Source organism: Anser cygnoides, chromosome 7, assembly GCF_040182565.1.
Source record: "Anser cygnoides isolate HZ-2024a breed goose chromosome 7, Taihu_goose_T2T_genome, whole genome shotgun sequence".
Taxonomy (NCBI): domain Eukaryota; kingdom Metazoa; phylum Chordata; class Aves; order Anseriformes; family Anatidae; genus Anser; species Anser cygnoides.
The window spans coordinates 19,397,661-19,417,500 of record NC_089879.1 but is presented as its reverse complement, the minus strand read 5'-3'; the positions used below and the strand labels follow the sequence as shown (position 1 = coordinate 19,417,500).

Sequence of the window (19,840 nt, the reverse complement as noted above, 5' to 3'; positions counted from 1 at the left end):
AATCGCTGTACTGTTAGTGGGTACAAACATTCAGTGAGGCGCACTGTTTTTAAGTTGAGAAAATGTTTTCCATTAAAGATCTGTCTCATTTTCAAGGTAACTGCTTTGTAGCACTACCAGATCTGCCTGCAGTTTAACTAATGCCCTTCACACACTGGGGTAAATCAGGTGGAGCTCCACTGAGCTTGGTGTGGTTTCCTTTTCAGAGAGCCTAACCTGATATCTCCACAACCGAACACAACATTTACGTTCTGAGTTGTGCTACAGCATGGAAATCTAGATTAAGTTCATCATTTATTAACATCTAACATCCCAAATAGACAAAAAATTTTCTTGCTTCACAGATGTGAAACTCGGAGGGACATTAGGTGTGTATTTAGTTCACACAGTACTGTGTTGATATCCCAACCTAGCAATGTATGACCTAGTTTCAGCAACTGGAAGCAATAAAGCCACGTAAAAGTGGCACTCAGTCAAACTAACTGTCTTGCTGAGTGGTAGCCTTCATATCCAAAGTACAGCCCAACATCAGCCTGTGTTAATGCAGATATTACCCTGCGGCATTTAGAAGCTCCATATTGCATGGTGTTAACTGCATTTTATGGTGTGAGCGTCCCCAGTGTCAGATGGGGTCCTGCTAGACTGCCTGACTAAATGCAGGTGAGTAAGTATGCTGAAGTATGCAGGTGAGTAAGCATGACCTAACCACCTTACACGCATTACCAGGACCTCAGGTGCTTGTAGACATGTGGCTTGTCGAACTTGGGCTGCCCTGTGGCCGTTGCCCCTGAGGGAAGACGGTGATGCTTTGCTGGGCAGAATGTAGGGACTAACTTGTCTTCTGAATGTGAAACACAGTTGGGCCCATGATGAGCATTAAGGTCATTCTAAGCTTGTTCCCCCATCATAGAGTAGCCTTAGTAAAGGGATATGCCCAAACACTTTGGAGAGGAAGTGAGTTTAGGTTTTAACACAGGAAATTGTCCATGTATCTACAAAGGCAAGAGTGAGTGTGACTGGAATTAAATGTACATCTGCTCTTAATCATGCTGCAGTCTCTGTTTTCCATTCATTTTATCGGCTGTAATTTGATCAGATGAGTCCCATGAAGTTTTAGACGATGTGTATAATGCCACGACTGCTTTGTAGGATTTGGAAGCAGGTGCTATCGACCCACTTCTGTGGAATACAAGGCTGTGGAAGAGAATGAAGAGACTTCATCCCTCCTCCCCCTGAAAAGTAGATTTAGATAGGAATTAACTGTCCTGAGTTTGGCCACTATCAATAAAAGTGAGAAAGTGCAGAGTGTGTTTTATATACTTGCGCACATATATATATGTATAAGTGTGCACATTTTCTGTCTTATTAGCAGTAAATTCTGACAAGATTCTGGAAACTTGGCACCTTTCCTCATCCCAGGTCTGGCATTGTGCCCACTCTGTATATAGAAGGAGCTTTTCAATTTCTACAATCCAATTCATTATGCAGCGGTGCACAAGTTGCCACATGTGTGCTGTTAGGAAGTCTCAGCACAGATGGAAATAGACCTTGTCACAAAATATAGGCATTCATCATTGGTGATGCTGAGCTTCCCCACTTGGAGATTGATTAGCTGTCTTGAAGTTCATTTACAAACTGATCAAAGCCGTGAAATGGGGCTGACTGGCTAAGGCCTGTTTATTCCCGCATGCCATTTGAAACAAACTGGAGGAAGACCAAAGGGGGAAGAATTTTGAATACCACAGGTAAGAAAGGCCTCCTACTCTTAGATTTGTAAATCCTCTTTTAACTAGAATAAAAGGAGACTCTTTTACAATTACATTTTAGATACATATGGTGAATGGATTCAGCATAGTGAGGAAAGAAAATTAAAAAAAGGCCAGATCTTCATCTGGAGTTAAATAATATAAAGAAAACACTGGTTCCTGCATTTCAAAATATATGACCAGGCACTACTTAGAGTATACTGACTGTATAAAACATGTAGGAAATCCTTTAGGAATGGTTCATTTCTCATGATATGTAAAATCGTACAAATGGCTGAGCTGGCTTTTTGTTTCTTTTTCTCATCTGGACAGTGCTAAGGACTGGCAATTTCCTGGAGTTCACTAAAACGCTAATGGAATATAGGCATCATTGAAATCTCAGGCTTGAACTTCTGGGATATGAGGTTTATAATACTCACCTCTGAAGACTTGTATGTCTGGGAGAATAGGGAATGGAGATACTGAAGCCTTCACAAAGAAGACCTGAACTGTCTCTTAGTGTACTAATTTGCATCTCTCTGGTAGCAACAAGAATGGGTATGCTGAGTGATGCAAGACTGACCTAAGTCACCTGCTCGGTGTGACTTAAATGTTTATGTTTTTTCCTTTTTTTTTTCCCCCCCTTTTTTTTTTTCTGGTTGTACTTAAAAATGAGGAAAGAGGAAGATAATTTTACTATAAACTTAAAAGGTGTTTGGAACCAGGGTTTTGGTATTGGATATCTCCAGTGGAAACACCTATAGGATCAGATCCCTCAAAATGTTTCATATCTTTATCTTAATTTTAGAAGGCAGGGACTGCACAGCACCCATCACAAATGGAGTCCCAATCCTGATGGGAGGCAGTTTGCTCAGTGAAAGTGAGTAATGGTTGTGGTAGCAGATACAATAATGCACATAGCAGAGAATTCTAGAAACCTTTTCATATGAAGAAGGAAAAACTAACAAATATTAGTGCCTTTCCCTGATAATGCCATCACACGGCAATGTACCTGCCAGAATTTCACCCAAATGGATGCAGACTCCAGGATTTTCAGTTCTCAACTGGATTCTGTGGCTCTTCCTGGCAGCTTGGAAAAGCTTGGTTCAAAGGGTCCTTTTTTTGTTAATAGTGCTTCTTTTTCATGGCTGTCTCTGTCGCCCTTCGTTCCAGCTGGAGTCTGAAATGGAAGTACTGTGCTAATGCTCCACAGCACAGGCTGGGGCTTTCCAGCCCAGCCAGATGCTGGAAGTCCTGGAAATCGCGCAAAAGAGCCTGCCCATATCGCCAGCTCAGTTGTTCCTTGGTCGTTTACAGCCGTGGAGGGTGGGCTGTGATGGTCTGGGTGGCCCTAACAGTCCTGTGTTCACAAGTTCAGATAAGATGGTTTGGTTGTGATCTAGACAGACAGGTACTTTCTTAGATGCTTTCCCAATTTTTACCCAACCCTTTCCACATAAGATGAGGGCTGGCAGGTTGCAGTATGGTCTAGGAGTGGTGCCGCACAAAACTGTAGAGGCCAAGGCTGGCAGCAGATTGTCACTCAAAGGGGGAATGGTGGCTGTGCATTTTGTTGTTACAGTTTACCAACCGTTCTTTTCTGGGTAGCTGGTTTTCCTCTTGTGCCAGAACCATCATGCTGGGCAACGTGCTGTGGAGACAGAGCTCTTCATCTTTTCCATGCCTGGCCTTATACACTTGTGTGGAGAGGGCTGATGATAACTCTGCTACGAGAGTTCAAGGAACTGTAAGCACTTTATTCAGCCCCTGAATTGTTCTGAACAATTGCATACATCAGTATGCTGACTTGTGATATTAGCTTGGTACACAAAAAGCTACCTATTTCTTTCCTCCAACGTTTTTGCATCTTTTATCCAGCAGCGTGTCACGTGTCCACACCTCTGAGCATGAAGCCCAAGTCCTACCGAAACACCATCCCCATAAGAATGCTGTGTTCTGCAGCTACTCACAACTTTTCATTGTTTACTCAACCTTTCAGCCCATCACAGTGCAATCATAGAAAGTAAACCAGATTCAGATCTGACATACTGTGGAACAATCTAGAGTAAGTCCAGAGTCCCTCTGAATTTATGTAAGTGAAATCAGGAAGGGGATTTATCCTGCTCTCCTAGGCATCTGTATCCATCTCTGGCAGCTGCTGCTGCCTGTGAGGAGAGAAGACTTTGATGATTCCCCAGGTAATACCAGGGGAAGAGTGAGTATAGGCAAACAGCCATGGACAGCAGTGGTGCTAAATTCTGTTAAGTGTACAACTTAGACAAGAAAGGAAAAAAAGAAAGCAAACATTTTCTCATAACCCAAGTCTAGCTGGGAACAGGGAAAAAATTCTTTGCCAGCCCTCCTCCTCTCTCCCAACTTTCCTCCCACCATTTCAGTACCAAATATAACCCAAACCTTTGGAGTGTGTCAGCTGTTGGAATATGATTTTGTTCTATGTCTGGTTTCCATCTGGGACTGGAGGCAGAACTGCAGTAATACCACAAGACAAGCCTCTTGCATGCTGCTTCTGATCACAGGCAGGAATCAGGCCTGCGCCCTGGCCTAGATGTGTTGCAGGATGATCAGGCGTTCCCCAGAGCTCTGGGAAGTACGGTTGTGTCAAGCCATCAGCTCCTTGGGATGCAAGTTCTTTGTTCCTGGGCACGTGCAAACATTTCCAAGCAGATCTATGCAGCACAAGGGCTTTCCAAACACAGAACTAGGCCAGCTCACGGCAACTTCTGTGAGCAGATCATGAAAAGTATTGCCCCAAATGCTCAAGCTAAGTGTGTAGGATTTCACTGTTCTCAGTGGTCTTTCAATTTACAGCTATCCCTATATGTTGCTGCTAAAGTCACAGACAAAATGTATTAATATATGAAAGAGGACCCTTGCATGAAAATAAAAATGGTATTTCTGAAAACAGTGCAAGTTTCATGGAGTGTGAAGATAAGAAGTAAGAAGAAAAAAAAAGTAAGAATGTGTCATGACATTGGTTCTGTTTGTTAGTTTAAGAGCATTCTTTGGGCTTCTGTATACAGTGGCAAAATCCCTCAGTCTATTTTTCCTTCCCCTGACAAAGTGCTCTCATTAAGGGATTAAGGATGTTACTGTAATACTATTCATAATGTATACACTTTGCAGCCCCTCACATCTGTTTTCTGCACTATGTATCTAATCATCAAGACCCTTATTCATATTTGCCTTGCAAATAACAGGGCAGGATACCAAAGGATTCTTGGACTGAGAGGAAATGACAGAGGGTTGATGTAATGGTCTAATTAAAGATTTCAAGGTCAGAGGAGAGAAATCCAGAATTCAGTGGTGCGGGGGGGCTCGCAGGATACGCAGCACTCCCCCATTTTCATTGACAGAGCTGCGATCAAAGCCACCGGGCTGTTACATCGTGAGGAATGTGCCTCTGCCAGATCACCCAGATTCTGATCAGTGGTGTTCTGATGTTCTCAGCCATATATTAAGAGAGATGACAAGCTTTACTTTGCACAGGAGGAATTATGAGGAAGTCAAGCAGCTCGTGAGAGCAGAGGGCTTGTTCTTCGGTAGGCATTGACAGCCTACAGGGGAGTGAGTCAAACTTTTCTTTCGTCTTGCTGACCTGTCAGCTGTCTGACTCTCTTGGGTCAAAGATCTCAGATGACAGAGTAAAATGTGTGATGAAAATGCACTCTGTATTCTTTTCAGCATATGTGTTCAGCTATGCCTTCCCTTATCACTTCTGCTGCTCATATTTAGAGTGGAAGAATGTGTTTTGTGATGGAACTGGGCTTAGTGGCCTGGATTGCTAGGTGGTACCAAGGTTACATTTCAAAAATTCACAAAGAGAATTATAGAAAATGTCACTGCAGAACAATAAACATACTTTATATGTAAACACATTTAAACTATTTTGTGTATCTGTTCACCCAAACACATGTATGTGGTGCATCAGGTAGATGAATTAATAGATATCATCAAGACAAAACTCATTAATTTTAAAGTTGTCATTGCAATAAAAGATTTTCCCCCCAAATAGTTTTTAGGTGTTACTTTGCTGTAGTCAGTAGACAGTAATGAAACTTATCCACTGGAAATGGAGCAAGTAGTTCAATAAGGCATCAGTGTATCAGTTGTGAAGCAGGAGTTAAGTGAAACACATGGGAAGATGTACAAGGTGAGCATTAAACAATAAGGATCTGTGTGATAAACAGTAGTTAGAGTGCTGCCTATTTTTGTGGCCAGTGTGACAGGCAATTTGAGCACCAGAAATAAAAGCTTCTGAGCTGCTAGGCTTAATGAGTTGGAGTGATGCTCAGAAGGGATGGCTGTAGCAAATTCAGACTCTGTGAACTGACACAGTGGGGTACTTATAACAAGTGTGAGGACATTTCAGCTGTCTAAACATTGCCCAATGTTTGGTAGAGATCTTTGTGGAAGAGAGTTTTAAAGAGACATTTGAAGAATTTGAAGGTCACTGCTTCTTCATCTGGCTAATGTCAGTAGCAAATCAATTCTAAACAAATGACTATGTGTGTATTTGAAGAAGTGAGAAGACATACCAAAATCAAAGAGACCCAAAGTGTAGAACATGATGGAGCTTCGGTCTGAAAGAGCAGTTTATCTGGCCTGCCAGCCTCTACTTCTGTCTTTCTCAGGCATCTCTCAGCTGTGGAGGCAGAGCTGAGACAAAGTAAACAAATTGTTCTGGCAGCCAAGAGCTTCCTTCTATTATAGACCAAAAGAATATCTCAGGGACAGGCATGCGATGGGTCCAGTAGAAAGTCCTATCCCATGGCAGGATGGGTACTATGACCAGACTGGAAATGTGTATTGCATGGCCAGAATGCTCACATGCTGTTCAATGTTACTGGCTGTGCTTATTTGGAGGATACTGGTCTCTTCTCATCCCATGGACATAGCTGCATTTGCCTGACAAAGGTTACCTTCTACTGCCTCCTTAACTGGCTGTGAAGCTTGTCTGCTTGGAAAAATCCTGTCTCTGCTTTAGAGCATTCAAAACATAAATCTGTTCATGGCTTTTGTGAGCCTCTGTCATTGTATCAGCAGCTCAGTTTGGTTCTGGATTTAGGGAAAGCTGCTAACACGATCCTAGACAACACTGTCATGGAAATTTAGAGGAAAGAACAGGAGCTTGCGACACCCTAAATCTTCAATGGAATATCTCCTTTGAGTTTATTCTGAGTTTCTGCCTTCTTTCAACTTCTTTCATTTACAATGGACAGGATCAAACCTTCCTGCTTGAGTTCTGCTGAAGCAGGGGGAGTTCGGTAGTATAGATGAGAGCAGCTATTCGGAGACATTCCTGATTTCTGATCTAGGGCACCACGATTTGTTTGTCTGATACTGTGTTCCCTCAGAAAATGAACTGGCCGAGTGGCATGCTAAGAATTACCTTAAGGCCAGGATACAGAGGGAGCTTATTTTAGCCAGAACTGGCTGTTGTCCCAGACTAGAACCTCTGGATTGCAGGAGCTGAATGAAAGAGATCTAGAACTGGAACCCCAAGGTTGGCTAAACTGACCCACTGTAGTAGGTATTGCAATTATTTATCCGCTTTAAATTTCCCGTATGCTTTCCCTCATCCATTCACCAGGCCTCTGGAGATGGTTTGCTTATGATAGCATTGTGGAGGAACAAGTTACACTGATTCAAGTTGGATTTTGATTGTCACAAAAGAAAGCGCAGTGGTATTTGTACAGTTTTCAATGTACCAAATGGTGGGTTCAAAAGACCTGAATTCTGCACCTGGCTTTTTTTCCTGGCTTCCCAGGTGATCCTGAGAAAGTCAGTTTACTTTTCTCTTCTTCTGCTTCCCCATCTCTGAAGTAGTATGAAACTCTTCAAATCTGTGTGTAAGAAATAAATGATGCTGGTTCACAGCAGTCAGAATATGGAGTGTTACTACTAGCAAAAAAGGTGCTTTTATTTAGTCTTCCATATCTGGATCGAAGATTCAGACCTAGTCAGAGATGTGATTAGTCAGGTTTTCACAACCTGGCTGTCCCTGTCCATTGTGCCCTGACAGACCTAAGGCATGAATAAAGGGCAGGAGGCAGCTCCCTTGTTGCTGTCTCGTCACCTGAGGAGAGACAGTGGCCTGCACGATGGCTGTGGTGAGCAGCACACCCCTGCTGCCTGTCACCGTCACATGTTAATCAGGGTACAGTAATTTGTGAGAACATTAATAAATACAAATCACTCTCCAGAGACCTGCAATACATTATTTTACCTCTCAACAATAACAGGCTTTATTATCTTGCAGGGAGATGCTCCTGTCAGGGCAATCAAGGATAGCCACTTCTAATGAAGACAAATGATCTCCTTCAAAGGAGCGGCGAGCCTTGATTTGGCTTAATGGCTCACTGGTACCAAGCATGGATTTAATCAGAGCTCCAGCTTCTGTCATGCATGGGCCTTGAAGCCAGGTAATTGGAGGCAGGTGCTAAGTACAATTTAAGTGAAATGTCTAGTTAATAAGGACAGTTTGAAACAAGTAACTTCGATCCCTCCCCCAAGCTCTCAGGGACACGGAGGAGGCCAGCTGTGCTTAGGAACCAAATGACTTAATTTCTCAGCATTGCCTTCACTCCCAGCACTGTGCAGTTACTTTGAGTTTGCCAGATGTCCCTGGTGGAGTGATCCTCTTTCAGGGAAGATGGGCGGCCTGACGGAGTTCAGTATGCTTTCTTTTGTGCTGGAAGAGGCAGCAGATCTAAAATCGTGACAGAGATGTGGTCCATAGGAGTCTGGCTTTTAAACATCTCAAAGTCCAGAGGGGGAATGAGGAACAGAGCAGTGTTGTTTTCCTAAAATGTGTATTGTAGTTCACCTTTAAACTGTGCATATGAATGGGGGGATTTGACTCTCCAGGCTGTTTTGTTCAGGTCAGTTTTTGTGGTCCCAACTGCCATGTCAGAACTGGAGAATGTGTGCCCCACAGAGCACCTCATTATCCAATTTATGGAGCCTTCTGAAGGACACCACGGATTCTTTCCTGCCTGCTAAACTGTTTTTTTCCTTGTAAAGATGCAATCACCATTCATATTTCTATTTATTCCATTTTTGGGGATGGTGAGAAGGGCAGGGCACAGAGCAGATTCCTCTGAACTTTTGTCTGTCAGCAAGAAACATTGCTGCAAACCTTGACCTATGCGCAATTCCATTTGGAAACACATAGGAACTGTCAGCATCACTCTTGTGCTTTAAAGGAAAGTCCTACAACACTTGTTTTTCTCTTTAAAAACCCAGCTCCTGGAGTTATGTGCTTATGAAGTAAGCCATGCTGGTGATTGAGGAAGAAAGTCTGAACATGCTGTCTAAAACATCTGTATCGCCAACTGAACACCTCGCTGGAAAATAAATACTAATTTTTAAATGAACGTTACAGTTCTGAGGCCTCTCATTTTCAAGCATTTGATGCTAGCAACACTGAGCCTTATAGAAAACAGAAGTTCAGGGAATTATCACCAAAAAAATTGTCATATTCTGACATGAATCAACAAGAAACCAAGTTAGGTTTTACGCACTAGTTATCAGTTACTTAAAACCAGGGTCTAACAGGCAAAAACACAATAAGAGCAGTGCTATAGTAGCAGTACTTATAGGTCTTATAGGATCTCCTTTGTCCCTTGTAGCCCCTTCTGCCGTCTCCTGAAACTGACAGTTAAAAGGTAGTGCATTTATAACAAAAACAAGATTTTACTTCTGAGGGAGAAAGTAATTAGCCACTGGGTGTGGAAGTATTTTCCATTAGCAATTTTTTAAACTCATGCTGGAATGCAAACATCCCTGTAGGGACTGCATGACTGGGGGAAACCACAGCCTTTCACTGTAGGGAGATTTCTATGATCAGCTTCCTTAGTCAAAGAACACACAAGCAAGCAAGAACCTTTGATGCAATTAAGGAGTCAGATATCTTCCTGTGCTTTCTCAGGATGCTCTATGCTGTTTTTCTTTGTTGTAGGGCCAGGCAGGGCTGCCTCTTGACAGCAGGATCAAAGTTACTAAACCTGAGCCATGGTAGGTGCACCTATTTCTGGGAGCATGACATAGCAGTGATGTGTGAAATAGATTTCTTTCTGTTAATGTTTTACTGTGGCAGAACCATTCAAGATTAGTTGCCCTCTAAGGGATCTTTTTTAGAGAAGAATTAAAATAATCCCTGGCTCAAATTGCTTATTGAACTACTTGAAAACAAGAATTCTTCCTGGGGGCCTCTGCAGCTTTGTCTAGATTTCGGGAAACCAAAGAGGTTTTGGCTTTTCAGATACATTTTGAAATTCATTGTTGATTTTTTAAAAATTCTTTCCCCTTCTTCTATTTTTTAATTGGAAAAAAAATGGCCAGCTGTAATTAACAAATGAGAAATAGGACAATCCTAGGCAGACAAGTGGATTAAGAAAACAGAACTAAAATGCAGACTTTTTAGATTAGAAGCAAGTGTTCAGTGGATCAGAGTCCTGCTACCCTTTGACTTTATAGCTTGAATTCCCTCCAAAGATAAAGTAGGTAGCCCTGAAGGTGGAAAATTTCCCACTAATGACAAAACAATTAATAGGCAAAGTGTTCAGATGGCCCTTCAAGTTTACATATCCATTGCAGTCATGGATGTGGTTATAACTCAGGTAGGTGCAAAAGAGCTGCTAGATAACAGAATTACTAAATCTAGGTAGCTTGGGTACTGGAAGGAAGCAGTGGAGATTCAGCAGCATGTTCTGCATCACGAACTGAACGAGGCTGGCTGGCGAGTGAGCAAATTCAGTGTGTCAGCTGTGATCATGTCTGTAGAGGAGAGAAGCAGCGTTCTGTAAGCAGCAGAGGTTTGTGCTTCTGAGGTAGCAGTTCCCATCATCACTTCTTATTCGTGTGCATGCACAGAAGGTTTGTCGTGGATGGGTATGACGTGCTGATGGAAGGGGGAAAGGGTGATTTGACTGTGTACCAGAAAGAGAGGGGTTACAGTGTCTACCTTGCCTTTTAAATGATAGGTGTTCCTGTGTACTTGCGTCAAAGCAAGGTGTTTATGGCAGGAAGAGAAATGTTTATGGTTATTCTGTCAGAAGATGAAACAGTAGAAATGCTCTGATACTGTCATTGATCCAGGTGGAGGCAGAAAGAAGTTTCCAGGAGAAGAGAAGGAACTTGTGATGACAGTATAGATCACGTTGGTGATGCAGGGAAAAATGGTAGAGAGAAACTCCAGGCTGGGATCAAAATTCCCCTCTTCTCCTTGGGAAGCAGAATTGGGACCACTATAATCATGGAGCAGTGCATGGTTTGTGTGTGCTCAGACTGCAGTCCTGAACTACTTTAAACAGATGCCCACACCTCTTGGAGGCAACTCCCACCTTAACAGTGAGGGGATTCTGATTCTAGCGTGGATGCAGGTGTTGGTGGGCCAGGAGGAGAATGTGATACTGATAGCTGCAGTGGACAGGAGACAAGGCCAGGATTACCTGATGAGTCACAGTGCTGGCAAATAAGATTTATTGCTCGGTTGTGACTGCTGTCAGCTTGTCTGGGCACCAAAGAGTAAGCCCAAACTGTGTTCGTTCTTCTGCATGCCCTTGGCTGCTGTGTATGCTGCACGCAGCGATGTGCGCACCATTCCCAAGACAAAGAGGCTTTGCTGCACTTATGGACAAGGAGCTCCTCATTACAGTGTCATTTGCGAGTGCTGGCGCAATAGCGACCAACGGCCTTGCTTCCCCAGGAGTGAGGTTACAGAAACAAGGCACTAGGCCAGGGGTTCATTTATACTGATCAGGATTCACTTTCCCAGCTCTGGGAGTTGTTCACCATGAGGCCAAGTCATTTTGTCTCAGCGTGTACTTCAGCGTCTGTGAAAAGGCAGGAATAATGCTACCAGCCTCTCAGGAGTGAAATGATTTGAGGCCCTCCATGAAAGGTACCATACAAGCCCAAGCTGCCATTGTCAAGCCAGTCCCAACAATACCTCGTGGAATGTGTGGCTTTTGTGTCTGTTCTGGGGCCATGGGGAACAATGCCCTTTCAGGACAATAGATGCCTGCAATTCATGCTGAATTTCCTTCCCTTCTCTCATTAAAATCCATTCATTTCCAGTACAGCCTCTTCATTCTCAAACATACATCTTGGATATTTGTCAACTTCTATTCATCCTATTTAGTCTGCGCATCTAATCTCTTTGAGACTGAACATTTCCTCTGATGGCAGAGTTTTAAGAGTGCTATTCTGCCAACTGGGATGCATTGAGGAGAGCCTCTTGGCAAGCTGGCTTGTTCTTGGGGAACACATATTTGAGTAGTGAGACCTCAGGCATTTATGCTGTGCAAGAGACCACAGTGCTGAGCGCTCAGTAGAGCCCAGAAGAGAAGCAGTGCCTTGCAAAGCGGGATGCTTACTGGCAGGAGTTCTGCACGATGGGTATGGAAAGCTGGCTTCAGGGCTCAGCTTAGCTCATGACTCCCTGTGCAGTTTTGGGCAGCCCACATCGTCTCTAGCCTGTAAAGCAGTGACACAAACTTCCTTCCCGTGCGTGTTATTGTACCCCTGCCTGCTCTGCCAGGTGCTTCAGGTAGAGGAGAGAAGAACTGAAAAGGTAGCGTTCGTTCCCTAGCAGGAGGTGGAAGGAGATTGACTCCATTTGGATTAAACTACCCGGCAGCAGTGAGATCATAGCAGCTTTGGCTCTGTATCGATTCGGCAGTGTTTCATCCACTGACACAAAGAACGGCTCTGTCCTCAGCTCCTTAGGTTAGCCGCTTCGCTCCGCTCTCTTTGACAGAGAAAAACCCTGGCACTTAGGCAGGAGGCTTCTACTGCCCCAGCTCCAGAGATCCTTGAGAGCCTGGTGACATCTGGTGGGAACTGGAAGGATTACAGGCCTTTAGCTTCCATCTGCCACCAACCCTCTCTACACTGTGAGCTTTTTGCAAGATGGGAATTCTCCCAGGACTGAAGCTATGAGGAAAAAAAAAAAAAATATATATATATATATACATATATATATAGCTATATATATATATAGCTATATATATATATATATCTAACTTAAAGGAGATGAAACTTTGAAACTTTGGTTTTTCAGTTTTCCAGTGAAAAAATCAAGGGCAGAATTTTTTTACAGGTTTTGATGAAGTATTGTTTTTAGTACAAAAAAGTTTATTAATACCAAAAATGGATTTTTCAAAAGAAATGTGCAGTGTCCCTCTCTCTCAAGTAATTTATAAGCTAGCTTTAAAAATATTTCCACAAAGAACTGATAGGCCACAGCCATGAGAAATTGCGATTTATTAAAAAAAATTTATGATTTTATGTGCAGAATCAGAAGAGTACAAAATCAAAACATAATGCTGTAATGATGCATACAGAACACTGTATAATTTAGATATCCAAGAGCTTGAAACTCCTGAAGGGAGTGATGGCAGGGGTAGTGAAGACAATGTTAAATTCAGGCTAAGTCTTATAAGGAAAGTAGAGATATGTTGACTAAAGTTTGGATGAGTTATCCTATTGGATCTGTATGTAGATGCATGTGAGTAAATCTTCCCATTTTTTCCAGATCTTTCTAACCTCAGAAAGATAAAAAATATTGCTTTTGCTCTCTTATTTTTCGCAAGTGCACTTTTTGGATCTAGTTGTGTACAGCATTCTTGCAGTTTCACAAGATGAACCATGTAATAACCAACAAAGACAAAATTTTCTTCCAGTGTTTTTTAGATGTCAAAACAGTACATTTATTGAAAGACTGAAAGTCAAAGGATTGCCTGCATTTGCCAAGGGTTTCATGAGGTTTGTGATAAAGGGAAAAGAGTGTGAACTGTTATTAATCAATATCTCCTTTTCTCCTTCATCCCTTTTTAGGGTTTTGTAAAATGATGGTCAAAGTTTTCAGAAGCAAAAACTGTGAAGGCTATGCTACAGATCCAGATCCTACTGATAATCCAGCATGTGCATACAGAGTTCTTCCTGAAACTCAAGCCCGCTGAAAGAATCCTGAACTGGGGCCTTAAAGTCACTGGTAAGTTTGAACAATCACAGCCTATTGCTGAGCCTATTTACCATTTCATCCTTCAGTAAAAAAGAGTTAGGCTAGAGGACAAAGCAGTTTTTCATGTATCAAGTCCAAAGCAGATCTCCTCTTAGCTACTTGGGGGAAAGATTTTCACTCTAAGGCTTTAGGTTGCCTGCCTTCAGCTCAGATCTCTGCCTCCCTTCCCATGCCAGCTCATTTCTGCAGTGATGCCATGAAATGTAATATCACTGCTGGTAACCTTATTAGCAGAGCCAATTGTATGAGGACCTCCTAAGGGAGGCTGTTTGCCATCCATTGTATGAGCTATGGCCCTATTGTTTATGACAGCGCTAGGTGACCTAATTCACTCCAGTGGGCCCATCACGCACATCCTCACAGGGTGATTTTCCCTTCTGACAGATCATTGTCAGCATCCTTTCTCCTAGTATTCTGCTAGCCCTAGCTTTGTGTTCGCACAAACACACACCTACACACAGATGGGGCCTTTCCTGCGAGCTAGTTTAGGTAACGGGTGTTAGGCATGGGCATAGTGAGCACACAGCATGAGCTTAAAGCTACTTGGACAGGCCTTAAGCTTTTAATGTAACAATATAGTGTCTTTAGAGTTTAGCATTGGGTAAGCCCATTATTTTAGTTTTTCTGACCAACAGTGGAGGAAATGGGAGTTTTGCTGATATCGAGGTGTTCATGGTACTATTAAGAAACAGTGATAACCTGTTAAGTCCACTTAAGGACCTCAGACAGAAGCTATGGAGAGCAGAAGCCTTGCTAAAAGTTTGTCTTTCCTGCCCAAGGCTGTAATCACTGCAGCTAGGCAACAGGCCTTTCATCAGTGCGATCTGGACCACCTGGAGATTGCACAGCTGCACTTTGGATCTCTCAAGGACTTTACAGCAAAAGAGAAGCCAAAGTGCACTATCAGAAATGGTAACGGGACAGTGGTGGTGGCAGGTGTGTGAACATATTGCCCTGTTAACCAAACAACTAAGAGAGAACTGTTGACAAAAGGGAAGGGTGGAAAGTTTTGTTCAATGGATACTTTTTAACACATTTACTTGGTGGTGGTGGTGCTCCAGGCTTATTCTGTGTCCTTCTCAGTACTCCAGGGAGGTAATTTAGTTTCAGCAGATGCTTTGATAGAGCTCAAACCGGTATTATGTAAGTCCCCAGGAGGAGTCCTCAGAAAATTTAACCTGGCCTTTTGAGATACTGACAAATTCTGGCAGAAGAACATAACACAGCAGCCACCCACACTTTTAGCCAGGGATCTAAGTGAATATTGATGAGATGAGGAGTAGGTGGCAAAGTGTCCATGAGATGAATATCTCAGCAGGAGCTGGCATGGACTGCTCTGGAGAGAACTGCTGTTGCCTAGAGCAATGTTGCTGTGAAGGCGTTGAGCATTTGTACTGAGCTGAGAGGTGTGGTCATCCCACTGCTGCTGGCAACCCAGACTTTGCCTGGATTTTGATTATAGGAACAGTTTTAGTTCTAAAATTTAGATCTAAAATTGCTGTCAAGTGAAATGAATGATGCTCAGTCTGTGGTAAGTGGCTCAAGTTAGGTGATACTAATGGACTTTCTAGCTGTGAAATAACCACTTTGTTCCCACTTGCTGTTCAAATGATACATTAGCAGAATCCTACTCTTTCCAGGGGACAGGTACATGCAACAGAAATAATTCGTAGTCATGTCAAATACCTATTTCCTTTAACAAAGTATCACAAATTTCCTTATAACAGACAGATGTTTGCTACATAAACCCTAACTCACATAGAGTAATGAAGGGGAATGTGCAGTAACTGAAGAGTGCAAGCATGAAGAATATTTTGTGCTTTGTATCAGCTTTTCCCAGAATACTTCCTTGACATTTTGCAAGCATTGCCCACGATTCATGTACATCCTCTAAGATGGAAAAACATTAGACAATGAAAATGAGGCATGATACTGTTAAGGAACTTGTCTTACCATGAATTATAAACATGGTAAAGAGAGGAACCCAGAAGGTCTGGAGCAATATGTGTAGTGCTATTCCGAGTTAACAAAAAAGCTTTTTATTTTATCTCCTGAAAGTCAAAATTCCTCAGGAGTAACTCAATTATTTCAGCTTAGGATACCAGCAAAAGTCAGAAAGCACTGCCTATGTTTCTGGTGAGTACACAAATACAAGTTTTGCGTGGTTTCAGTGGAGAAAGTGAGCGAGCTGGGGGCAGTAATGTTTAGTGACAGACCAAGGTTCAGTTCTTGCCTCTGAAGCAATGGCAACCTCCTGATCATGGTGACTGTTATCTATAGATGGTTCCTTTGATGACCTGGCACTAAACTTACAGTAAAACCTGGAGCCAGCTGAGTGAAGTTTGGGATTTCATTGCAAATAATCAATTTTGGATCTGCTGTTTCACCCAGCATTTCCAAGAGTGTGTAGTCTAAGTTTCTGCCTGCTATAGGTATGCTTTTGTGTGTAATGCTAGTTGTGGCATGCTGCAGGCCAGGCATCTCTCCTGATGCCATAGCCCAAGTTCCTGCTTTATCAGCACCATTATGTATACAATAACAGCAATTTCCCAGCACTCATGGTGGGGGTTTGCTTTATGGCTACTAGTGTTGCTATAGCTACATTTCCCTAATGTTCATTATTTTCCATAGTGTCTTTGTCACGCATCCAAGGATGCTGGCATTAAGCAAGCTCACAGCACGTCATTTCTGCCTTGGGAACTATTGCTAGGTGCACTGAATTGACCAAGGGGTATTGCAGCTGGTGCTTTGCCTGGGCTAAATCTACTTCAACCATGAAGGAAGTGGTGAGGGCAATAGTTAAGAGCTTTTTTGCAGCAGTGTGTTGGGAAAGGAAAGCTTACAGTCACAAGGGCCCCTTTCCAAGGGGGCTGAACAGGAAGGAGGAGAAGGAATTGTCATCTCTCAAGAGAACAAATGCAGGGAGGGGAGGGAGCGTAGGCAACTTTGGTTAATTGCTAGGTTGTGTAATGAGCTGGGGTGCTGGACAGCTGCTGTATAGTCCCCATTGTGACAGCCGCCTGGTTGGGGGTGTGCTGCTCTAGGGCATTTTAGCTGGGTTTTGTTTTTTGTTTTTAAATGGTTTAATGAGCAAGCTAAATAGCTGTAAAATTCAGAGTAGGGTCTCAAAAAGCTCACTGTCCCCCAGGCATGCATATGTATCTGGTGCTGTGCAGAAGGGGCAATGAATTCTGAATGAATTCTACTTCCTGCTGGAGGGAGCTACCTACAGAGCTCTGCTACAAAGAAAAGACACCAAAGAGTCAAGATGAGCTGGAAAGTAGAGCCAGTCACTGACAACTGAAAACTGATATCTAAGAGGTACTCCAGTCTCTGCATCTCCTCTTAAACTCCAATCTCAGCTTCTGAGGCCTTGATTAGCGCATAAGAGATGTTAAAACAGTAACCCTCTCTTGCTGATAGGCACCAAAGCATGGCACTCATGATTTCAGTAGAGATGCAGTGGTTGTATGGAATCTCATCCTCTCTGAGTCAGTATTGGCCTATTAAGGCCACTGAGATGATTAAGAAATCGGAATATCTGTCATAAAAGGAGAAGCTGAGAGACCTGTGGCTGATATTAGCCTGGAGAAGAGAAGGCTCAGGGGGGCTTTATCAATATGTACCAAGTTCTTGGTATGGGAGGGAGTAAAAAGATGAAACCAGACTCTTGGTGGTGGTATCCAGTGACAGGACAAGATGCAAGGGCGCTACTTAAAATACAGGCAATTCCACTTAAACATAAGGAAAAACCTTTTTACTCTAAGGGTTGTCAAAAACCAGAACAGGTTGCCAAGACAGGTCATGGAGTCTCCATCCTTGGAGATACTCAAAGCCCAATTGGATTACTTTCCTGAGCTCTAGATAACACTGCTTTGAGCTGGGAAGTTTATACTGGATGCTCTCTGGAGGTCCTTCTACCTCAACTATTCTGTGGTTTTGTGGTTCTATGATTCTCTGGTATTCGTTCTATGCTTTTGGGTCCAAAGAAGCCTGAATAAAGTATGATGTTCTATTATTACTGGTGTGCATTAAGTAAGTGACCAAAGTAAGGCCAATGATACCTATATGGCACTACAGAACACTGATCAGACTTCACAATCTTATTTCTATACCTACAGAGTTACATCAGTACAAAATTATGTGCAAATCATACTTTACTGTTATACATTCCTTTGAAAGTGCTGTCCCTTTCCATCACACATGCTACTGTACATTTAAAGATTGGTCTAATGGTGGACTCAGCTGTAATCTGCTTAAGCCGCAAGAGCCAGGTCTCTTTTCAGTATAGAGATCTCAGCTGGCATCTATTCTTTGTAGTATTACAATAATAGTCAGTCATCTTTGCAAGCAATCTTGATGCTGATGCAGGCAATCTTTATGTTGATCCCAGCTTTGTGATTTAACAACTGTCAGAAACACCAATCAGAAGTAACTAAGTGTTTTTTAGCAGGAGGTGCTGTTCCATTATAATTCCAGTAAGAAAGGCACCCAGACCCTGAAAAGGATCATTTAAAATGCTATATGCCAGACCTAACACTATAACAGGAGAGAGAATAGTCAAGATAATCTTACATCTGTTCAGATGGTGGGAACCCCAAGTTCTGCAGCATTGAACAGGCATCTATGTGCTGATCAGGGCACAGCGTGCTGTGCAGACCTGGTCTATGGAAGAGTTACCCCACTGGGGTCATTTGAACTATTACAGGATTTTCTTACAGGAAAACAATTCCATTTCTACTGCCAAACAGAAAGGACATTCACAAGAGAACTTCTTGCTGCACTGTTAGATAAAGGCAAGGACACGCAGGTGGCATAATTACTGATAGCAAATGGGGGCTGCCTCCAGGCTCTCTGTTACAATTAGCTGGCTAAGTTTATCATACAGCCAAGGAATATTCACAGCACAACACAGACCTGAGATTAAGCTGTACATGCAGCACAGCACAGGTTAACTGGTACATAGATCACATTCCTCAGTGCACAATGGCCAGGATCATTGCACTGAGATACATGACATTACCTCCAGTCCTCATTCTGCAGATGAGTTTGCAATATACTTAACAAAAGAAACAAGTTTACAGGGGTTATCTCATACTAGGTAAACCCCAACCCAATTAGATTCAGCTGCTGAGAACATTTCATAATTCACATAATTCACAGTTCTTATAGAACTCCAGTAGTATTTCCCGTTACTCATAATTTTCAGTAAATGAAGAAAGTGCTTCATTCCGAAAGCACCCCTGCTTTAAGGTGAAGAGCAGGTTTATTCATAATTTAGGCTTTGGCCTAGATTTGCACAGATCCTTTCAGAATTGTAGACACGTATCTGCACTTCCCTGAGGCTGAGTATTTCGTTATCATTATTTTAGGACCTGTAGGACCAGCAGCAGAATACATACTATGTAATATAGTAGTAGCTCTGCTCCAACGGCACAAGCGACTGATTGCAGTTAATGTTGTCACAATAATGGTGTGCCCATAGATGGCAGTATTTCCTAGTTCTTATTTTGCAGTACTAGTGATATTTGCGTTTCCTGTATCTTTTGCCATCACAGATGTTGTTGTTCAGTAAGGACATAAACTCCAACCCCAAAGACAGTTAGAGAAAAGTTGTTAGGATGTATGCAAGTTCCAGTCAGATCAATTTCTATGCTAAATAATATCAAATCAGAAATGGGCCAGAGCAGTATTGTTTCTGATCGTTAAGGAATGGTTTCTTTTGTTACATATGAATGTGTATCACTGAGTCCTGATCTCAGAAGAAATCCTCTACTATGAGGGTGGTGAGGCACTGGCACGGGCTGCCCAGAGATGTTGTGGATGCCCCATCCCTGAAGGTGTTCAAGGTCAGGTTGGACAGGGCTTCGGGTCTTTAAGGTCCCTTCCACCCCAAAAAATTCTGTGATTCTGTGATAAATGTTACTGTGCGTAGATAAAGAATTTCTCTAGTTATGAACATCTCTAGATATGATAGCTGTTTGAAAAAAGAAAAAAAGAAAAAAAAAAAAAAAAAAGCAAGTTCTCCCAAATGTCTCTAAACATA

The 19,840-nt window shown here is 42.5% G+C and overlaps 2 long non-coding RNA genes across 2 annotated transcripts in view; both read left to right on the top strand.

Annotated features, from left to right (window-relative positions):
- Positions 1 to 19,840, top strand: part of LOC125183399 (uncharacterized) — a 145,118-nt gene that overhangs the window by 43,718 nt on the left and 81,560 nt on the right. Inside the window, exon 2 of the long non-coding RNA XR_007165338.2 lies at positions 13,608 to 13,764. This is a non-coding gene — a long non-coding RNA (uncharacterized lncRNA). The remainder of the gene's footprint in view (positions 1 to 13,607; positions 13,765 to 19,840) is intronic.
- On the top strand, positions 7,259 to 9,318 carry LOC106047584 (uncharacterized). Its single transcript, XR_001213873.3, has 3 exons — positions 7,259 to 7,296; positions 8,026 to 8,188; positions 9,012 to 9,318. It is a non-coding gene; the product is annotated as an uncharacterized lncRNA (long non-coding RNA).